Source organism: Corvus moneduloides, chromosome 7, assembly GCF_009650955.1.
Source record: "Corvus moneduloides isolate bCorMon1 chromosome 7, bCorMon1.pri, whole genome shotgun sequence".
NCBI lineage: Eukaryota > Metazoa > Chordata > Aves > Passeriformes > Corvidae > Corvus > Corvus moneduloides.
Genome location: NC_045482.1, coordinates 32,245,439 through 32,263,919, shown reverse-complemented (window position 1 = coordinate 32,263,919; position 18,481 = coordinate 32,245,439). Strand labels below are relative to the sequence as shown.

General features: G+C 42.1%; 1 long non-coding RNA gene across 1 annotated transcript; it reads right to left on the bottom strand.

Moving 5' to 3' along the window:
* Positions 1 to 693: 693 nt before the first annotated feature.
* Positions 694 to 17,966, bottom strand: LOC116446624. Its single transcript, XR_004241292.1, has 2 exons — positions 3,768 to 17,966; positions 694 to 3,697 (listed from the first exon to the last, which is right to left on the bottom strand). It is a non-coding gene; the product is annotated as an uncharacterized LOC116446624 (long non-coding RNA).
* Positions 17,967 to 18,481: the final 515 nt, after the last annotated feature.

Genomic DNA, 18,481 nt, shown 5'->3' with positions numbered 1-18,481 from the left:
TTTTTAACTTATTTTCAGCTATGGAAGTGCATTTTTTTGGTAATATTTATAATTTATAGTTACTGCACTTGTTGGGGCTCTCTTTTACAGAATCCTACCTTTACATTCTCTGTGTTTGCTACAACCCACTTATAATATTTATAATAATAATAAGACATATAATTCTCCAAACTCACCCTTTCTTGAGAGCTCTCTGCTAGAGTGCAGGGGCCTCAGCTCAAGTGTTGGAGCAGCAAGATGTCCCCAGTGGCACCTTGTGACCATTTAGGTGGTCACTGCCTTCATGGCCATCGGAGAAAGATAAGATCAAGTAGCCACAAGGACTAAATTGATCCCTGTCAGGGTGTGCCAAGCATATTAAGATGTTTTAAATACTGTTAAAAGCTTGGATTTCATTTAGGAGCCATCAGCAAAGTGTTTTCATTAGTATGGCAGCTACTCAGTTTCTGCAGTGGTGTGACCCCATCCAGAGCCTATCCTGCAAGCATCAATACCACCTATGGCCAGTAATCTTTCACTTTCAACATTTACAATAAATTTCCATGACTGGTCTCGAGTGCCACACAATAACATGACACTAAAAAAGCATTAGTTCCTCCCCGTGTCATCCTCTACTTAGCTTTTTCTCATCGTCAGGAGATTTATGATTTTAATCTCCATTTTATAGAACTTATCACTTTCAACAACCAGAAGAAAATGCTAAATTGTTTTTATTGCTGTTCGACATACAAAGACATGATGCTGTATACCATCATTTACATTTCACATTAAAAGTGAAATATGCTGCGAATGCGCAAGTATTGGTTTTAATTTGACCCATCTGTTAAATGAAAAACAAAGAGGACTTCTAAATCACAACATTTAAATTCAGCGATTTGTAAACAGTTTATATGTTCATTTCTTCTGGGTTAAAACTGCCCTAAAGCATCACTCTTATGAAATCTCCAAATTAAATTGCTTTGCATTGTTCTCAGAAATGCAAGCTGGAGTTTCTTCCTCCTCAGTTTATTAATTTATTCCCCAAGCCAAGTAAATTAGCAAGACTTGTATTAAGAGTCTTGCCACTGAAATAATTTTGGGGAATTCACACAAGTATCTCCTGCCTCCAGAAACTGAGAGTACAGAGGAAGTGTCAGATACACTGGGTGGCAAATTCCCTTATCATAAAGGGCAAACCAGTTGCTTTCATTTATTCAGCACTTTTGCAAGCAGCACTGCATCTGCCTATTCCATGCTAGAGCACCACGAAGAATAACCAAGAAGGGGAAGAAAAGTCAGGGCAATTTACCTTCCCCTCTCAACCTAGCCAGGATTTGTATCTTAGACTGGGCTTTAATGCAGCTGTGGTAATGTACAAGGGGAGGGAGACCCACAGACACCTAAGGATCCCCCAAGCAGCACTTCAAGAGCAGGTATCTCTTTCTGCTTTGTGCAACAGGTGTATTTAGCTACCCTGCTGTGCCTCTACCCCAGAAATCTGTACTGTCACTGGAGTGAGGGACAGAGAGCCCTTTCAATAAACCACATATGGGGCCTCTCAACACCTTGTGAGAGGAGATGATTTCTTCATTTCATGGCAGCTTCGTGGCGTGCCACAGACCATGGCAAAAGCAGGACTAGGTGAAGAAGCAGAGAATCCTCAGGGAAAAAAAAAATAAAAGGAGGAAAAAAGTGATACAAAATCTAATCTACTTAAATTTGTAGAAGTGGAGAGACCCATGAATTTCAAGTCCCTCTCTGCCGTATCAGTCAGAGCACCAAAAAGCAACACAGAAATACTGGGTCTACAGTGCATTCTTACTCTAGATAGTTAATTTACTACATCCAGCATCATAATAAGCAACCCAACAAAACAGGAACCAACAGTAATGCAGCCAGGGCATGATTAAGGGTGCCTATAAAACTATCAACAAACATGGAGACTACATGGATCACTGCCCAGAAAGATTCCAAGTTGGTGAGATGACAGCCTGATTAATTTTTTGTCTGACAAATGTGGTGAGAGAGATCAGAATCAAACATAATTTCAGGGTTACAAGCCTTCAAATAAAACCAGAGGAAAAAAAAAAAAAATCAAAGAGGGCAACCGCAATTTGTGAAACCAAATCGACTCTCCAGTCCAGCTTCCTTAATGCTCAGATGCAACACAGCCACCACTGCTGAGGCTAAGCAAGAACTCTCCAAGGAGCATTCTGAATTAACAGGGAAATGCCTTCAGAGAGACACAAGCTTGAGATCTTGCAAGACAGTCTTCCCTCCCATCAGCAGCCTTACTAAAAACACCCATATTTGTCATTTAGTGGCAAAACATCCAAGTAGAGCTACTTTATATCCAGGCAACTGTTGCCTATTGCTACCCCAAAGGTCAAGCTGCAACAGCCTGTCACCCATATTGCTGCACGTAGGCATGTAATAAAATCAAAGAGAAATAGCAGACAGTAAATGGATTTTTCCTTCTTTCCCTCCCACCCTGTTCTAATGACAAAAAGAACCAAAAATATACAGAAAGATCAGGCTTCTTAAATGCATCATCACAACCAAAAAGTGTTATCCCTCATTTTGTACCACTTTCAAATCATGTTTCCCCTTTGGGAGAGCTTGGTGAGATAAAAACGGAGGTTTCTGGGCTTTCTTGCCATGTGGAAAGGGGGTAGGGGAGGCAGACTAGGATGTGGCTCTTACCCAGGAATAAAGTGATCTGTCTCCTGGAGCTCTTGCCCTCTGAACTTTCACTTTTCCTTAGGTACTTCTCCTGGTGTCTTAGTCCACCCTTCACTGCCACAGTCCCTTCCTTGTGGATCATCAGGGTTTTCATCATGCTGTGGCACATGAAGGTGACAGATCCCAGCACGATGATGTACACAGCAAAGGCGCTGAAGATGCTGGCTTGAAACAGAGACCACTTGGAGGAGAGGTTGGTGCAGATGGTCATGTTGTGCTTCAGCTCAGGAATGTAGTGCCTGGGAGTAGGTCTGACACAGGAACTCACTCTCTGGTAGCCCTCGATGATCTCCAGGGGATATTCTGTGCCCATGGCAAAGAGCAGGGGCAGAGCCACTATGACAGATGTGCCCCAGACAAAGGCGATGAGCAGCTTCACCGTGCGGGGTCCAGACACAGCCTTGAACTTGAAGGGGTGGCAGATGGCCACATACCTCTCAAAGCTGAGCGTGGCCACATGCAGCACAGTGGCATAGCTGCAGGCTTCGAAGAGGAAGTAGTAGAGCTTGCAGGCAATGTTGCCATTGGGGGCAGAAAAGGGGCTCCAGATGGCACTGTAGAATTCCATGGGCATGCCCAGCAGGATGACAGCAGGTCGGAGCAGGCCAGGCTGACCATGTGGTCAGTGACCTCCTTTCTGCAGGTAGCCTTTCCTCTGCAGGATCCTGGTGGCCTTGATTGGTGATGCTGTTGCCCAGGAGGCCCGCAACAAGATACAGACATAGATAAAAGCCAAGGTGATCTTGATCCCCAGAGCCACCTCAAACTCTGGGACGTGGCTTGTGGTCGATGAGATGAGAACAGTCTGAAGAGGGTGTCTCCTCCTGCCATGAGCAGTCCCAGGGTGGAGGAGGTGCTCTCCTGCCCTCTCCAACTTTCAAGTTCACAGCAAACAGGTCCTTCCTCACTCTGCCCCTCTCCCCGAGCCGCACATGTCCGAGCAGTCAGGTATAACGTGTGTCTCAACCAGCCACACCTGCAGGGTTTGTTGGTTTGTGAGCAACAGCCTCTGAGTCAGTCAAACAGGAAAGTGTTTCAGTTCTTACCTTTCTTTATGGCAAACACCTCTTGCTCTTTTTGGATTTTCCTCCTCCTTTCTCCACAGGGTGAAGCCTCTGTTCTCCAGCCCTTCACAATGTGAACTGCTCTGCTTTCCACGCTTGCCTCTTCCCCTGCAAGCAAAGCAGCTTTTGGTCCTGGCCCCAGCAGAAGGAAGTCAGTCTGTGTGGTTATACTATTCTGTTAACCATTAACCAAAATCTTGGCTATCCTTAGTCACTGTCAGCACAGCAGGTTTCAGGAGAAGGGGAAAAAAAATAAAAGCAAGCCCCTCATATCTGAAATTCACTTCCACTCACAGGACGAGGTGTTTCTCCTAAAGCTGTGGTTTGGTTATCAGGCTGAATGTATGAACAGTGCTGAAGAGAAAGTATGTCCTCATGAGTTTAACATTCACTGGGCTTCAGACTCCACTACTGTATGTGCTACTGCCCACATGCTTCACTACTTCACATTTCCTCTAATGAAGACCTCAGCATCTGCAGTGCAGGTTATGGAGCTTGTGCAGCCACAGACTGATTTACATCAACAGGAGGTTCTGGTTTTCAGCTGCTGCTGCTAAACTGGCAGCTCCTTAAATAACTGATTAGAGTCTAAAGAGGCTTCTTGGAAGTTATAAAATAAGATGAGCTCTGAATTTAGACATGTGGATTGTTTCCCTTCAAAATTCCATCTTCTTAGATAACAGAATAACACAGTCAGTAATCCCAGTCATGACCATGCTTTCAAATAATCTGGACTAGCAGGGATGCAAATGTTCTTCCCCCTCCTGCATCTCACCCCGGGGGGAAAGAATTTAATGTGGTGTTTAGTTTTAGTTACAAACCATAGCAGTGAAGGGTCCCAAGGTAACCCCTGGAAACATTTAATTAGAGGGTGAGTATATGGATTAGGAGACCTTTAAATTACAGTGCAAAACAGCAGTACAGCTTTTGCAGCTGTAACAGAGAGAGGCCCAGCACAGTGATCTGCTCCAATACCAAATCTAAGAACAGTGGGTTCACAAAGCGATTTTTATTATCTAGACAAGCTCATGTGACACTTGCAGCTCATGATAAAAGAGAAACATTAGGAAGTTATTAAGCAGTCTCCTCACATTCAGTGGTTATCACTGTACCTCAGCAGCCCAAGTACATAATGAACAAAAGATGCCCAAAACAGGATAATCAGCACCTGTTTCTGTGCATTACTTATCCACTTCTGTTTCAGAAAAATCACCTCAAACCTTGCAGAACTTCAAGCTGTGTAGTCCCAGTCATCTTTCCTTACGTTTGATAATTCACATTTGTTCTGCTCAGACAAGCTTTCTATTATTACCCCATTTCTTTCACTTAATTTTACTTTATAAAAGTGTGAACAAAGATTACATATGCATGACTGAATTGTGGAAATGAAGCTAATTAAAATTTGCTGCTTACCATCAAAAGGGAAAAGGGAGAGAGAGAGAGAGCAAAAGAGAAGGCCCAATAGGATTAGATCTCCCCCTTTTTTCCCACACCAATTATAAAATGCAGAACACAATTTTACATTTTCAATATTATCTTTAGAACCTACACAAAGTTTATTAAGTTTCTAATAAAGAGCTGGTGCCACAAAGGGGATAGGAAGGAAAGAGACAATTGTGGATGATCATAGATGGAGACCATTAAAAATAAAAAAATCTTACATAGGTTACTGGATTAGATAAGCCAGGAGTGACTATTCCAGAGTAAAATGCCTATCACAGGTGATTATAGAAAATATATCTTCCTGCAGAGAGACGTTTCTCCAGAACTAAATGTGCTTAATGCCTCTTTGTGGCATGGAGGTTGAGAGGTCATAGTCTTTACCCCAGTGGATGTGATACCAGTTTATAAACTTAGGGTTTCTGTAATGGTCCCACCTCAGGGATTTCATTAAGTTTTCCTTCGTATCTTGTAGCAGTGAATACCATGAGTTATCTCTGTGTTGTTGCCTTTCCCATAGCAGTTCTGAAAGTGAATGTGGCCTGTGCAGTTGCACCTGGGAGAGCACTCCAGGGAGTCTCTCCTGACCCAATCTGTTGCATTGCACATCGTGACTTCGGCTGCCAGCACCGAGGAGGAGGCAAGACCATGAAGGATAGAAATGGCTGTATTTCTTTCTAAAATCAGCACACATGGATGCTGCACCCTGCCAATCACTTGTCAGCCCCTTGGTAAGAAAGCTGAGCCTCCTGGGGGTGCAGATGCCATGGGCACAGGGTGCAGCTGGCTATGTGTGCCACTCGCTTGGCCTGTCCATGCTCACCCAAATGTTTGTAGTGATGCAGTTGTTGGTAAGAGACAACAAGAGGTGGGAGATAGAGAATCACGGAGATGGAGCACAGATTGTTGTTTATGTAGAGCATAAGGTGATTTTTCACCTTCAGAGATAATAAAGCTGCTGTGCTCACCTGCCCCAGTTTGTTACCCAACAGAGTGTACAAGGTTTCCTGGAGGGCTCTTTGCTTTCTTGCCTGGTCCTTGGATAACATCCTGGTGAAAAGCTTTTTGGGGCAGAAGAAAGCAGAGCTTTACCATCCACTGCATGAACACATCCACTGCATGAAGCTCCCCTTGTGCACCCTGTACAGCTCACCCACCACCTTTCATCCCGCCGTGCCCGTGGACCAGGCTGAGCAGGAGGCAGGAGGAGCTGCAAGGCACTCAGTCCTTGGCCAGCTGCTCATTAAAAGCCAGGTCTCCCAAACTCCTGATGAGGCTGGGCCCCCAAAACCAGCAGGTAGCACAAACTGTAGCTGGAATAAATGTTGGAAAAACAAACCCAATGGACAGATGCTGTTGCATTTGGGTGAGTGGGTTGCAGATTAACCTTTTCCAGCGTGCGGGGCCATCGCTGCTCCCACCTTCCCCAGCGCCCTTCCCTCCCCTGCTGCCTCAGGGTGCAGGATCACCCGTGGCTCTTGCTCAATTACCATGCAGCACAGTGCCAAGCTGCTCTGACTGGCACATAGGCACTGCCACACTCGCGTTACCTCTGCAGAATTATTTCTCGATATCTGTGTTGTGAATATGCAAATCCACCTTAATTGGCTACGCTAATCACACTGCTCCGACTGGTTTCTGTTCTCAAACTGTTCAAGCTACTTGACAGGAACAAAGAAAATATCTCGGTTTCTTGCTTCCCTTAGCTTAAAAACTCTAAAACCTAAATGAAAAAGGAGAGCTATCTCAAAAGCAAAGAAAATGAGGCTGTGAAAAGGATTAAAATTTTTTCAGATAAAAACACACTGACTGTTTTTTTCTTGCCAGTCTTTACCATTCCCCATCTCAACAAACCTCTCGTCCCCAGAATATCTGTGATACCTTTGTCTTGCCAGTATTTGTTTAGAGAAAGTGAATCCTGGGCTTGTTCAATTCTCTTTGAAACACAAAGTAAACAAAATGAGATTTCTGCTCTGCAGAGGCAGCTACTCTGATCTGCACAGGCAGAGGGGAAAGTGCTGTGGGAATGAAAGGAAGAAGCAACAAAGACAAAAGTGAAATGTCCAAGTGATTTTAAATGTTTTAAGACATCAATTTGTGTAAGATAGCTCATGTTGGCTTTTAAAATTATTTTTCATTAGAAATTTAAATAATTGAAGACTGCTCTGAGATAACTTGAGGCTTCTTTCAGTTTTCTAGCATCTAACAAGCCTCCTTACCCTTAAGATCTCTTTGTATTCTTTTGGTGAGTTATTCTTGAATTATAATTTTCTTCTTTGGAAGATTATTTTGATAGTTAATTGTGGGGTATGCCCAGGCATACCCCACAGTTAATATTATAAATAAATACAAGTCATTTGTGAAATTTATGTCTTATTCATTTCCTTAAGAGTTTGGGTTTGGGTGAAACAGTTTAACAACCATTGTGCTGCTAACTGCTTGGCTCCTTTTCTTTTGGTAGGATGAGAGACTGGGTTATGCAAGCTGGAGAGTGGATCTGCCGTGTAACCTGAATATCCATAATGAATTCTATTGGGTTAGATTACCTCTACAAGGATGGCATACGGAAAGCTGCCATCTTTTATTCAGCAATGTGCAGTGTTACCTGCTGTAATGCCATCCTCTCAGAGCATTGTATTGTGTATGCTTATTTGGAGGATAGAGAAATTTGGATTTGGAAATAGGATTTCAAAAGTGCTTCCAGGATACACAGTGAAAAAGATCTCTGCTCCAAATCATTCCGTCTAAATAAATAGATGAAAGCGCTTCTCTGCTTGCAGTGTATTTTACAAATTGGCAAGCAACATGAGGAGAAACTGGTGACAGTGAGACTAAATGGTTTATCTAAGATACAGAAAATCTGTGCAACACCTGAGCCTCCTCACCAATACGCTGGATTCCTGCTAACTTCCTCACACGACCTGCAGCACCCAGACTGCTGAGCAAGAAATGCACTTACACAGGTCTTCACTGGCTGCTCTGGTGTTTGTAACTGATGCTAATTAATGATAATTTAAAACACAAGTACAGCACCAAAACACATAATTATTGTATGCAGCCATATCTGGAATTGTTGAACAATACACCACCTGCTGTCTGATCTCCCCAGTAAATGAAAGACGTTAAAGCTGTTCAAAGCCTTCACTCAACTGCAATGGTGTCTGAAGTAAACCAAATGCAGCAGGAGGTTTGTGGTTTGCTGTGATTAGGTGGGAGAGCACTTTGCCTGGCAAGGAAGTGGAAGGGTTATTGTTCCACTCCTGGAGTAAGGGAAGAGATGCACTTCTCTGTCCCTTGACACTGCAGGAGGTGTTAACAGGCCAAGAAGAGGCCACCAGTCATGGCCTCAAACTGAGAGCAGCTGATAAGACAGGCTGGAAAATGCAGGTAAAGCAAATCTCCTGAAATGAGATGGTCCTTTTTGCATCCTTTGGGAATGAGGCACCAAAGGAAATGAGTTTATTTATATCCCGGGCCTGATAAAGGAGCTGTAACTTAAAACCAAAATGAACATATACACTAAGCCTGGATCCCAATAAACACAAATCGACTGTATTGAACTCATATCCTAAAATATCTGTCAGCCTCCCCTCTGTCTGAAGCACAGTGGCATCAAGGCACAACATTTGGTTCAACAAATCACCACTGTGGGCCTTGGGGCACAATCCCCAGCACACTGAATCAAATCCCATTTTTCTCTGTGTGACTTCTAAATGGCCACCTTGTCCAAATAGACATTAATGGCTGCAAAATACAATTCAAAGCTCCTATTTGAGAGCATACTGAGTTCCTTATGCCATATTTTAAGTGAAATTCTTCTGTGCAGTGTACTTTTCCAGCTCATCTTTTAACAGAGGTTCACACTTTTGGATGCTGCTGTGCTACTGCCCTAGAATAAAAACCTGAGATTTCTTTCTCTGAATGTAGTTAATTGCTGAAAGTGACAAGACAGAGAGAACTTCTGTAAAAATGCATCTCACATCCTGAATTCTCCATAATTTTTGTTAAAAATCTGCAAGGTCGATAATCTATGGAAATGATTGTCACATGCTGGTACCAAAGCACTGCAATTCAGAGCTCATGCTTTTTTTTTTTTTTCCTAACAAACCAACAGGGAATCTTCGTAAAAGGTGTTGATGGTTTAATCCTGGTCTCCTGAAAAATCTCTTAATAGAAATGTTAAACCTTACAATTGGAAGGAAAAGCAAAAATTATCTCCTTGCTTCTTGCACTCGCCATTTTATCACCATCAGGACTTGCCCAGCTGAGCTATTACAGAATCATTTTGCCTCTTTTCAGAACTCAGCTGATGGGGTTTAGCCTGAAGCAAACTAATGACAGCTTTTTGACCCAATTCTAAGGAGCCCTAGCAGCACATCACCACAGCAAGGGCACTTCTGTCACCCTGCTCTTTCTCATTTGCAATACATATATGATGCCAAAATTCAAAATACCCTTCTCATTTTAAGGATCTTGTATTTTACCATTATGTAGTTCATTCCCTTGCAGAAACGTCAACAAATTCAATTTCAAATAGCTTGTAAGGAAAAAGGCAGAGTGTTTCACCTGTTGCTGTGATCTGGGCTACAGCAGGTAGCAACAATCACCTCTGGATACAGCAAGAAAATTAATATTATACAGTAATTTATGCATATAGAAGATGCCACATCTCAGTTTCTAAGTAAAAGATGTAAATACTGCCAGAGCTGAAATCTGGCCAGAATGCAGGGCTTCAGCTCTTCTTCTCAGCAGAAACACTAGGTGAATCTGGCTCCAGGACACCACCAGCTCACTGCTGACTTGTGGAGGTTTGCATTTTTCCTTCACTGCATTTTAGCTGTCATTGAAATGCAGAGGCAAATATTAACAGTGTAATGGGACTGTTTGGCAATTTAGCACTGTATTGACAAATGCAAGTCAAGCAAGGAAAATATAAAACAAACAAACCTGCAAGTGAGCTGATCTAAATTTAGAGGACACACTTTACTTCTGAGTTAGGGTTTGTATTGTTTGCAGTGCTTATTTCTGATGGCCCTGCATGGTGTGTGTGTGGTTCCTCATTTGCTTTGGGGATGCATTTATGCTCACTTTATCTGTGTACCTTCTTTTATTTCTGAAATGCTTCTATTAAACAATGACATGGGAAGTGGCTGGTCACTGTGAGCTAAATCCTGAAACTGAACAGGGAAATAAATAGGAAATGGGATCCCAAACTGTTTATTTTACCTGTGTTTATGTGGTACTGCATTCTGTGCAAGTGGTTGTTTGAGCACAACAGGACCACCTATCAGAACATACTTGTGATCAATAAATTGTTATGACTTCACATAGTAGGTAAGTAGAGCTCTTCTGTTTTAGAAAAATACAAAAACTCCTTTGTCTGTAGCAAACCAAGTGCTTTTATATAAATTTTGAAGCATGAATTATATCAAGTTAATGTGATAATATTTTATTTATGCCTTTTTTTCTCTTCACTCTCTGAATCTCTAATTCTCTCCCCCTCATCCCCACCCTTCTTGACAATAGTTTCTATCTTCGTTCCTTGGCATACTCTTCCTACTAAGAAAACATATGCTTCGAACAGCTGGAAATGCCAGCCTGCTGCCACAAGGCCTGTTTTGACATCTGACACTGTCACCCCAGGATTGCCCGCTGGCAGTGAAGATCTTCCTCGCTGGAACCAAGATTTGATTGGTGCCATCCTAAAGAAGATGTGTAAAATATTCTTGCTACCCCAGGAGTCCCTCTTTTCTCTGTTGACAAAAAGAGCTCCCAGCACAAACACAGAGTGGAGACAGCATGTAAAAATCTTTGTGTGTGCATCAGCTGACATATCCCACTCATTTTGTGAATGTTACTTTGATTACCCAACTGTTGGGTGACTTTTCTTTGTTATTGTAGCTCGCAGTCTTAACTTTTCTTTCACTTAAGAGCCATCAGGAAGAATCACTGCATGCAGAAACCAGCTAGCAATACAGACTGCTCAAGAGCCATTAGTGTTACAGGACATCCATTCTGATGAATAAAGAACTCGGGTCTAGGTCAATGGACCAGAATGGTCCAGAATGGACTTGCCTGGTTTGCTCCTAAATAAACATTTGATAAGGAATAGAGATTATCTGGAGACACTATCCTAGAAAGATAGTCTCTCCAGATGCTACCCAGAAAGAACAAACCGGAATTTGTAAAAATACAAAGTTTTAACTCAGACTCATGCACTATCTACAGAAAGAAAAGGCTCTCTAGGGTACAAAAAGAAACCTGGAACTGTCAAACATCAGCCTAAAGGGATGATAAGTCAGGAAGGTCTCCTAGAAAATGTTTTGTGTGTGTTTGCAAGATTTAGAGTTGGTCTTGGGTTTTTTTCTACATGTGAGCTAAGTTTAAGAGGCCTTGCAGTGAGAGACTCCTGCCTGCTGAGGTTTCCCTCTCCTCTTTTGGCCCTGAATTGGCAAAGTCTCCTATTACCAACACTGAGGTCAAGCCTGACTGCATGGGTTGTAGGAAGCCCCAGACTGGGGACTGCTGATCTGGAAGTTATGCAGTGCTGCTGTAAAAATAAATGTCAGTCTTAAATCTAAGTACTTGATGCCTTTAACTCCACAATGTGATTAATTCAGTGAGAAGGAGCTGAGGAACCACTGAATGTGGTCAAAACAGCCATTTTGCTTTGTTAAGTGAAAATACAAGCTCTTTCATTGCTCCCTTTGTTACTGGCAGAGATAATTTGCCTCCCACACTGAAACATTTTGGAAGAGAGCATCACTCCCATACCCTTTCAGTGTCTGTACTGCTATTTAATCATTGTTTCATTCCCACTTTGATTGCAGCATGGCTCATGGAGACTGCTGTTTCCAAGGCATTGCACCTCTCACATGGAAGCTGTGAGAAATGACAGATCCGGCTTCTCAAACCGAGGAGCATCACATCCTTCCCAGGGAACTTGGGATGTGTCCCTGAGAACTGCTCTTCTGCACAGTGTGGGAAACACAGGAAGCACCTCCCATGAGCAGGGAGATTTCCCTCTCTCCCTGAACAGGTGGCTGTAAAGCCCTTCCCCCTTTTATCCAGACTGATAATTCCTGACTATTCTAACCTTCCAAAATATTTTCAAGTAGTCTAACCCTTGGGAAACAAGTTAATATGGATTTCTACAAGTATGCAAGCTCCAGCAATCGTTGCTCTTTTTTTCAGTCATACACTTTTTGAGACCATTTACATCTCTGTTACATATTGCTTAATAATTGTTTTTGACAGGTTAAACTGGTAGTGAGTATAAAACAAAATAATCCCAAGATAGTGAGCTGAACAGTTCAGTGGTTCTCTAACACATTACACTACTGAAAAGCCTTAAGGAGCAAACAAGATGGGAATCCCACAGACCAGGGTTAGATATAAAACAGATTAAAAATGAACATAATTCCCTAACCTTATAGCACCCATAGGAACCAAAAACTCTTCTGCAGAATTTAAATTTACAACATTAATAGAATAAATAACTGCATTAGAATTCCATGATTTGTGTTACTAGTCCATGGAAACACTTTAATCCCTTTTATCTCCTATGAGATCCTTCCCATAAGGATTTCTCTAAATTATACCTCCTGTCTTTCAGTGTTGTGGATTAATAATGTTTCACTAATGAGGATTAAATAGCTCAAGAACTCTGTGATGTGTGCAAGCAGCAACACTGTAAGGCAAGATTCGTATTCAGAACCAAGAACTTTGTTCAATTTTCGAAAACCTGGAATTATGCTGCAGAACTTCTCTAGGTAAAACTTAACTGCCTTCAATAAAAGCTGTGCTTTTTCACTCATAGGTTCATTCATTGAAGACCAGAAGGGAGCAGGCTGATTGGATCCCATGACGATCACCCAGCCCCTCACAGTGAGCACATTAGATTCTGTTTGGCTGAGATACCTGCACCCTCCTTCACTCAGAGACCTCAAGATATGGAGGCATCGTTATTTCTTTTTGTAGTTCCTTAAAGTATGAGTACAGGTTCTTATTTGCACTGGTTTGATTTCTGCCTCCAGACTCTAGTTCTTTCTGGGACTCTAATTTTAGTTCAAATGGCCCTTGAGAAAGGACTTAGAGACTCTTCCAGTCACCCATATATTGTCACCTGTGTGTGGTCTTCCTGATTATTTCTTCCTTATACCAAGATATCTGGCCCTGGTCATGTTTGTTTTCTACCTGGAATCCAGCTTTTTACACCCCTCAGGTCAGGGTTTCCCATGAAAAGCATTACTGTCTTCAGCCTCAGCAGGGTGGTACACCTGGGACATACCTTCCCAGCCCTATCAGCTGTTTCTCAGCTAACACTTCATTCTTCCTCCTCCTCCTCCTCTCTGCCACAGTATCACCTTGGCAAATTGCATTGAATTTCAATTAATCTCCTAAAACATCTTCCAAGCTGCTGTTTTCCAGGGAATTCTCCCTTCTGCAGAAGCATCCCTTACAGGTTGTCTGTTGGTTGCATTTTGTGCACGGGCTCAGATTTATCGAATAAACTACGAATCAAGCTGGGATACCCTGCCCTCATGCTGACCACTGCTCCAGGCTTTAATCCATGTACTTGCAGCTGGATCATTGATAAAAATGTTCCGTAGTTTCAGATGGTGTGTGAACTGTTTGAAATACATCCAAGTTTTTCTGATTCCCAGAGGGGATACCCAGTTCCAGCCCACGATTAGCCTGAGCTGATCAGTCGATCTGCTACATTTTCTTTAATGTTCCCCCAACCAACCTCCCTGGAGCACTCCACGAGTTCTGTAATAATTGCCAATGACACCTCACTTTTGAGATCTGCTAGCTCATTTTTAATGCATGCTTCACTGAAGCTGCAGAATGCAAAATTTTTCATCAGAATATAAGAAAAATATTATCAATATCTATGCAACAGCCATTATCAACACATTTATAATCTCATTCAAAATCAGGTTTCCTGCATAAGCTATATTTTTCAGAGAAGCTGTGCTGTTTTTTATTATATTTCTGTCCTTTGAATCTCTATCATTTAAACCCCTTATTAACTTTTCCATTATTTTGCCAACGTTAAGGATAAGAGTATAGTTTCTCACCCATGTCAAGTTTTTTAAATCTTTGGAAAATGCTATTACTTTAATTATTTAACCCACATTTCATGATTTTAAAAGAGCATCACAAGGCCAGAGATGCTGTTTTAAAAATCCTCGTCAGTTTTGTAGAGTGCAAGACATCCAAGTCTGCTGCTTTAAACTTAAGTCTTCCTGCTGTGATATCAACCAAGAAACTTCACTGAACATTTCTGAATCACTACAGACAATTTTGCTGTCTTCACCTGGAAACAGCCTAACACTTGAGTGTGGTCTGAAGGATTAGGGTGTGATTTGACTGCAATATTCCATTGCATCATGTGGCTGTATTTCATTTCTAAGTTCTGTTTTTCTCTGTCTGCATAGTAAATAGCTGGATACTACAATCCTACTGCAATCAACTGCAATAGCTCTTCAACAGGTTTCAGTCCAACCCCAACTGAATTATGAATGAAAAAAACTGCTGAAGTGACTTTCCAGCTCCCTGACATCTCCTTACTATTCCTGACCTAACAGTAGGGAGCTAGTGTGTGGAAAAGATGAATCACTTCCATTTCCATTTTGAGCAAACTGGTGTATAAGCTGTGCTGAAGGCTTTTTGGTACTTGGGCAGGTGTGAATCTGTTTTACTGGGTTTTGGTGGGAATGCAAAGAGAGACATGCAGGCTGCAGATGCCAGATTTCTACTTTGTGTTACTAAAGTCCTCCTAGCTTAGTAACATATGTATCAATAAATATGTACTGAGGTACAAGTGGGTAACCTGCTACCCAAGCACTGCAGTAACTCTGAGTGGAAGGACTCTTCTCCGAGCTCTGTTGCTCTGGCTTAGGCTGCTCATTGGGACAGTTGTTTGCTTTTGCAGCAATAAAGGATTAAGACTTTCATGTTCTGCTGCAATAAGCCTGCAGTCTTTATGCTGCAATTCCAGAGCACTTAATCAGAAGCAGACTTAGCAAGTCACACAATAAATGTGTTATCAGTTTTACCTTATCAGAAAAGTTAACATGAGCACACTGCTAGGAAAAATCTGTCTGGTTTTAGTGGTACACAGGCTGGGTTTTCAGCACCAGTTCTGATCCTGAAGTATTCTGTAATGCCCAAAAGGATGGCATGTAAGCATCTCATTTATGATAAAGAAGTGTCAGTATAAACTCTGAAGCAAAAGTTGCAAAGCTGGATTTCTTGTCTGGCAGTAGATTTCCAAACAATATACTTTGTACTACGGTCATGTTTCAGTGCTGAGCTGTACGATTTATCCTACAGGTGTCATTGCACACTCTCAGATTGCTGTGAACTTCAGACATTGATATAAACATTTTATTAAGTTGTTCTAATGCATTGCTGCCGTGATGAAGGTCTGGAAATAGATTGATTTGGCTTGAATGTTGTTGTAAGATATTCCACAATGACCTCAGAGGTAAAAATACTGTGAAAAAGAAAATTTTCAAAAGCCAGCCTTTAAGGGTAAATGAAAGTTGTTGTTGTTGTGTGGAGATTTTAGTCTCAAATCTCAGCATGTAAGAACTGAAATTCCCTGCCACACTGGGACAAACAGCAAACTGTGTGACACAAGCTCCTGGCCTCAGGCAGCTCCCTGCCAGCAGGGCTGTGCTGGAACTCCTGCCCTGTCGCTACACATCAGAGAGGCAACAACCAGAGGCAATCACCTGAGGCAATCACCTGCCCCTTAGACTCGCCACAGCAAGACACAGACCAAAACTCCTCTTGTGCAAGAGTCACCACGAAGCCAAGCAGGGCAGGAGGAGTGTTGGAGCAATGACCTTCTTGCTCTAAAGCCACAGCTTCCTTTAACTGCTGTGAAAGTCGATTCCACCTTTGGAAGCACCAACAACTTTTGAGATCCACCCTGTTCCCCAGGCTCCAGTCCCAGTTTGGGCTCTCCTGCCCCACAGTCAGGACTGGGGTGCTTTAGTTACATAGGGTTAAACCAAAATCACTGCATCCTCTCACTGGTGCTGGTTAGCACAGGGCAGTAATGAGCATAGGTTTAACTCTGGTTTATACCATGTTAGATCCTCAGAACAAGGTACCTTACCTAAGTGGTGACTGAGCCATGGCCTTGTCCTGGGCTGAAAAACCAACAGACCCACCACTAAGCTCTTTATTCCAGCTCCATGAGTGATTCTGGGTATTCCACAGCACTCAGCTTCTTCTCAGATTAAAGTAGAAGGAGGAAGGAAGAGCTGGCACTGTCCTCTAGAGACATTTGGCTTCTTATGTTAATGCTGACAATTTAAATTACCCTTATCTTTTTTAATCCCTCTCTCCCACATTGCAGAAACTGTAGCCAGCTCAGAGGAGAAGCAGAAGCAGACTGGGAGCAGCAGACACCTGCTTTTCCTGGAGGAGATGAAGAATATTATTTACCTATTGAACAGCAATATGGCCTTAAGTAAGAATATGCAGATTCAATTTAATAACCAGCTAGGAAAATACACACTGTCTGTGCTTGGGATTGGATCCACAGAGCCACAGAGGAGTTTGGCAAATGGCTTTTTCCATGTTTTTGTGTGTGTGTATCAGTGGTCAGCTCTGTACACATTTGCTAAGGCTACTGTTCATTTCAGATAGCTCTTGCCATTTCAGCTCTGGAAAAAAATCTTGCTTTTTGTATCTTTATGAAGTATTATTTAAAAGTCAAAGAGTTATGGTTACCTGGCAACCTATAAATGAAGTCTTTGGAAAAGAAACCTGGAAGAAGGGACCTGTTGAATATCAGGCTTCTTTCTACATTGTACATGAACCTCTCTCACAAAAGATTTCAAGTGTAAATGGCTCTTTCCACTCTGGGACTAGTTTAAACTTAGAAGTATTAGCAAAATACAAAAAAATATAAATATGTTTATATGAATAAAAAAAGATGGTAAAACCTTTTCCCTGACCTTTTCACTATCCTGCCCTGGCCTGTAACTTCACCTGAGCTGCAAAAAAAGCTTCAGTTCTCTTTGAAAGGCTGCAAGTGTTTAATTAATCAATTAATTAAACTTCACCTGAGCTGCAAAAAAGCTTCAGTTCTCTTTGAAAGGCTGCAAGTGTTTAATTAATTAATTAATTAAACCATAAGAACGATGAGAGGAGTATGCCTGAGTAACTGGTACAGCCAGAGCATTGCAGTTTTCTCCATTTCACGCTTCAACCCTGCATGGAAAGACTGCCCTGACCCATCCCATCCCATCAGGACCTTGGTGCTGGCATCTGTCCAGTTAACAATGCATTGAGAAAAGCTTTTCTCTTCCATTGCCTTTGTAAATCTGAAGCATAACCTGACTCTAGATGTGAGCTAGAGAGCATTACAGAGAAAGCAGGATGGACACTGAAGGGTGAAATGCCGATTACAGAGCTTTGTGAGCTGGATGAAGAGCCCGGGCACGAGGGCTGCTCTTCCCTCTTGCCACTCCTTGCTGAGCACAGGAGGAAATTCAGGCTGTTCCCTGCAGATGCAGCAGCAGCAGCACCACACTCCCAAGCAGCTGAACACATCTAGCACACAGATGTCTGGTTTGGTATTAACATCATTTCAGATGTACATTCAAGGGGCAGATGTATAATCTGGGACTACATCCAAATTGTCATTTAACGCAGTAATATAATCAGTAAGAATTTCTTCCCTTCTACTGTTGCTCATTCTTCCTCCTGCTCCTTAAAAACCAAAGCAAGGAAAACAAAGAAAATTTAAAATAACAACCTTTAAACAAAAACAAACAAACAAAAACAAAAAGACCCCAAACCAACAAAACAGAACAAAACTAAACTGAAAAACAGACTGAAGCATCACAATTGATGTAGTTCTATGGCACATTATCAAAGACTTGATTATCTCTGGAAGTGCAATGGCTTTTGAAGTAAACAAATATTTAAACCTGCCATGTTGTAAAATTACCTTATTTAACTGAGGGTCAGACCCCACTTAACAGGTAGCAGCTAAAAGAAGAGAAAGGTCTTAAAATGTGTATAAATGTTTCTTTTCACAGTTCCTATCAACAGTGACCCCTCACCTCCTGCAGAGGCGTCTGTTCTCTGCCCTCTGGGCTGAGAGCACCATAGGAAGGCAGATGTCAGACAGGACGTGGTGCTTGTACAGTTATTTCCCACAGATAGAAGTAGTGAAGCAGAAATGATAAAGGTACACTTCCCTGGTAAAATCCAGAGTAAGTGGG